Below are 5,188 nucleotides of genomic sequence, written 5' to 3' on the forward strand. Positions count from 1 at the left end.
AACATTGAAAGTGTTGCTCCCGCCATAACTTGCTGGAAGGTCTATCTTGTATGCATTATCGTTGATCTTTACTAGAACACGAAATGGACCATCCTCTTGTGGCGTCAGCTTGGATTTACGCTTATCGGGGAAACGATTCTTCTGCAAATGAATCCACACTAAGTCTCCTAGTTTGAACGACACTTACTTCCTATGTTTGTTCATACTTGCAGCTTTGCGTGTCGCCTTCAGCTCGATTACTTCCTTGATCTTCTCATGTATCTTTTTTACATATGCAGCACGCTTGGAGGCGTCCGCGGTCGCCCCCTGGCTGCTGCCTGCTCCCACTCGCAGCGAGCCGCGGCGGCGGTGCCCCAAACCCGCCGCCGTAGGTCCTCTCCAGTAAAGATGGCAACCGGTAGCAAATACCCGTGAATATTAAACCCGACAGGCAAGGATACGGGTATAAGCTTATGCCTGTGGGCACGGGCGCGCGCACAATATTAAACCTAATAGATATTTGCTTACGGGTATCAAAAACTGATATCCACACCCACAAACCCGTGAAACCCATTTCAATAGCTGACATGTGGGACCAAAACACCAGATATAGGCCTCGTTTATTTCGCGAAATTTTTTAGGTTTTGACATTATAGCACTTTCGTTGTTATTTGACAATTAATATCTAATTATGGACTAATTAGTCTTAAAAGATTCGTCCCGTACTAATCAGTTAGACTGTGTCATTAGTTTTTTCAACTATATTTAATATTCTATATATGTCCAAAAATTCGATGTGACGGTACCGTACAAAACTTTTTTGAAACTAAACAGGGCAGCTTTGTGTTAGGGTTTCAAACTTATCCATCCACATTTCTTCCCTCACTCCCAAATCCTCCCTCCGTGCGCCGCCAGGGGCTCGTCTGCCTCTCCTCTCCCTCCGCGCGCTGCCAGGGGCCTGTCCGCTCCGCCCCCCAGCCCCCCTCCTCGGCTCCGCGGCGAACGGCGCCGCCGCCGGTGCACCCGGCCTACCCCCTCATCCTTCCTCCCTCTCGGCCGCGCGCCACCCTCGTTCCGCGTCATCTCGGATCCGTCACCTCGCCAAGCGCACCGCCATCGGGTTCTCGTCGTGCCTGGGCTGGACCGGCCGCCGCCGCGGGGGCCTCGCCGTCCGTGGACCGGCAGGCGCCGCGGGAGGCCTCGCCGTCCCTGGACCGGCAGGCGCCGCGGGGGCCCTCGCCGCCCCTGGACCGGCAGGCGCCGCGGGAGCCCTCGCCGCCCCCTCGACTGGCCACCGCCACGGGCGGCTCGCAGTTCCTGGATCCGCCGCCGCCTTGAGGGCCCTGGAGGCCTGGATCGGCCGCCGCCGCGACGGGACTCTGCGGGTACAGGCATACCCGCGGGCACGTGACATCCGCGGATAGGGATTTTACCCGTTGCCATCTATAAGAGATCGACATTAGTTGGCACACAGGACTTGTTGCTGCTCAATAAAGGTGCGGGGTGCAGCTTGTGTTCCACAAATTTTGGGGGATCAAGCGAAACCCGCGCCGCAAGCCGACTGCGCCCCCGCCATGGCGTCTGTGGCTTGCAGTATAAGGGGCCCTCTCAAACTCGCTGCAACGTGTGGCACCGCCGCTGTGTATTATTCGTGCAACGGCTACAGGACTTGGGTGTCTTACCCTGTTGCTCAGGGGTGGAGCAGCAATTGCTCTTCGGTTGCGACGCGGCATGTCGCATCCCATTGTCAATTGAGTGTTCGGGCTTCAGCAAGGTGGCAATCCAACCTGAAAGCTTCAGCTACTGATGCAGGCATTGTTTCTGGTAAAGTGCTTTTGGACATCCGATTTGCTATCTGAGAGTAAACATTCTAATGCTAATGTAAATTCAAGAGTGGGCTAGTTTCATTTTTGTCCATTGTCTTCTTTCAGATGAGAAGATAACTGTACTCGTCATCGGTGGTGGAGGCAGGGAGCATGCTCTTTGTTACGCCTTGAACCGCTCCCCGTCTTGCACTGCAGTTCTATGCGCCCCTGGTAATGCGGGTATTGCTCAGTCAGGGGACGCAACCTGTATCCCAGACTTGGACATCTCCAGTAGTGATGATGTTATCTCGTTCTGTCGCAAGAGGGGAGTGGAAATGGTTGTAGTGGGCCCTGAAGCCCCGCTTGTTGCCGGTCTTGCTAATGACCTTGTCAGAGTTGGGATACCAACCTTTGGCCCTTCTTCAGAGGCTGCAGCACTAGAAGGGTCCAAGGACTTCATGAAGAAGTTGTGTGATAAGTACAATATCCCCACAGCCAAGGTACTTCATGTTTCATTTATGTTGATTGTTAACCCTACAGGCTAGTCTTGGTATGACTATGGGATTTTGTCTATGGAAGAAGCCTGCATATAGGTGATGATATATAGGGTTAAGACACGATGTACCATTTTAGGGATTATCGATCATAGAGATATTTCCTTTGTTGAGACATGGTTGCTATCCCTGCCCATGCTTTACTAAGTCCATATTAATTGCCAGACAATACTAGTAGTTGAATATGATTTTCCATGAGTGTATCTGGTTTCTGGCCAAACTACATTAAAGCACTGTTTGTAATTCTAAAGGTTTCCATTGCGTTGCTCTAGAAAAGAGAGAGTATATAGTTAGTATACCAGGGGGAGGGGGCACAACCCTTTCATTTGTAATTATTGATAATTTCAATGTTAATCCATACAAACAATGTTAATTTTTGCACGTACCTTCTCTCTTGCAGTATTGGACATTCACAGATGCCACGGAAGCTAAAAAATATGTCAAACATGAAGGAGCCCCTATTGTTGTTAAAGCTGATGGACTGGCTGCTGGAAAGGGTGTGGTTGTCGCTATGACTTTGGATGAGGCATTTGAAGCCATAGACTCTATGTTGGTTGAAGGCTCATTTGGTTCTGCTGGTTCACGGGTTATCATTGAAGAGTTTCTGGAGGGTGAAGAAGCCTCTTTCTTTGCATTGGTAGATGGTGAAAATGCATTGCCACTTGAATCAGCACAGGATCACAAAAGGGTTGGTGATGGTGATGTTGGCCCGAATACTGGCGGTATGGGTGCATAGTCTCCTGCACCAATAGTTACAGATGAGCTCAAGCGCATGGTCATGGAAAATATAATTATCCCTACCGTTAAAGGTATGGCAGCAGAAGGGTGCAAGTTTGTTGGTGTACTATATGCTGGGCTTATGATTGAGAAGAAATCTGGGCTGCCTAAGCTTATTGAGTATAATGTGAGATTTGGTGACCCAGAATGCCAGGTTAGTCACCTATCTCCAAAACCTAGCGTTCATTTCTGTATATTAACAGACCAAGAAGTTCAACAAATATTTATTGTTAAAAACAAGATCAGTACAAATATCTCATACCATATATATCCAGGTTAAGAGACTGTTGGAATGCCTTCAGCAAGAATCTAGCACAGACCAATAATAATAATAAGTATCAAACTAAAGAACCTTTGCAAAACTAGCAAGTCAAAAAGTTGCTCTGGCTGAATCAAAGAAAGAAAAAGACCTGTCAGTTTTCAGGAAAAAATATCTACTTGACCTGTGAAATGTTTTTTGTCATCATATTATGATTGTCCTGATTCCTACTAATACTTTTCCCCTGTTATTACAGGTTCTGATGATGCGATTGGAATCTGATTTAGCACAAGTTCTATTATCCGCTTGCCAGGGAGAATTACAGAATGTTTCACTAAGCTGGTCATCTGAAATGGCAATGGTCGTTGTGATGGCTAGCCAGGGATATCCTGGATCTTATATTAAGGGGACTGTAATAAAAAACCTCGACAAGGCTGAGCAGGTCTCTCCAGCTGTCAAGATATTCCATGCTGGGACAGCACTAGATGGAGATGGCAATCTTGTCGCTGTTGGAGGCCGAGTTCTTGGTGTCACTGCTAAGGGCAAGGACATTGAAGAAGCAAGGGAAAGGGCATATGATGCAGTAGATGCTGTCGATTGGCCAGAAGGATTTTTCAGGCGTGACATTGGTTGGAGAGCACTGAGACACTCATGAGATTATCATAGTGGATTTATTTTTTAAAAAAGGATTATCATAGTGAACCACAACTTGGCGAGCTTGTACTGTTATGAGTAATAAAAAGGGAAACGGTGTAATGTCACTCCTTTTTGGTTGTGGGAAGATAAAGATTTACTGGTGAAACAGCAGCAATTTTAAAAATTGCTGATAGCAGCATGATTTGGTAGATGTCTGAACTGATGTTGTGTTCCGTGTCCAGACAAACACTTGAGTGAAAACAGCACCATCTGAGTTCTGACCAATTTTTTTTCTTCCTCAATCTTTGGATAAGTTGATCTCCCAAATGATTGTCACATCTCTGCACATGTTTTTTTCTGAGATATTGTCCATTATAATACCTATGATGCTTCCCCTTTTTTATCACTGTCTTCTGTACAAAGTTTCACTTCTGTTTTAATCAATGCCAGTCTAACATTTCTAACTTGGGCTACTTAAAATTTGATTATATATATATATATATATATATATATATATATATATATATATATATATATATATATATATATATATATATATACACTACGGGCATACTTAAAATTGCTCTGAACCCAAGCAGTGTGACTATGGCGATGCTAAAGTCAAGCATTATGCTAAGAAGCATTATGCTAAGAAGATGTTGGGTGAAAGTTTTCGCCGGTGGAAAAGTGAACTAAATACTAAGTATGTGCAGAAGGGTCGAACACCATTTGCAGATTATGGGGACATCACACCAACACAATGGAAAGAGTTTGTTCGGCAAAAGAACTCTGAAAAATCTCTAGCTCTAAGCAAGAGAAATATAGATCTAGCATTGAGCAACATATATAAAGTCCGTCTTGGCCCGGGTGGATACCGAAGGAAGGCCGATCAGTGGCGGCGTGAATAAAAGGCTGCAATAGCCGCAAGGCAACCTAACCCTTTTGCAGGCATTACTGAGTGTGGCTGGTTCTGGCTTGAAGCAAGGAAGTCTAAGATAGTGGATGGCAAGCCACATTTTGACAAACCCGAGACTGAAGCCATCACACAAAAAATATATGAACTTACCGAACTTCAAAATCAAGGAAAGTTCAAAGTCAAGAGGGACAAGGATGTGCGTAGTACAGCTCTTGGGTCCATAGAGCATGGAGCCCGTGTCAGAGGCGTGTCCTCTAAGTTG

At 46.1% G+C, this 5,188-nt stretch overlaps 1 pseudogene; it reads left to right on the forward strand.

Moving 5' to 3' along the window:
* The first annotated feature begins 867 nt into the window (after positions 1-867).
* LOC120709577 lies at positions 868-4,368 on the forward strand (annotated as a pseudogene).
* The last annotated feature ends 820 nt before the right edge of the window (positions 4,369-5,188 follow it).

This window comes from Panicum virgatum, chromosome 5K (genome assembly GCF_016808335.1).
Source record: "Panicum virgatum strain AP13 chromosome 5K, P.virgatum_v5, whole genome shotgun sequence".
NCBI lineage: Eukaryota > Viridiplantae > Streptophyta > Magnoliopsida > Poales > Poaceae > Panicum > Panicum virgatum.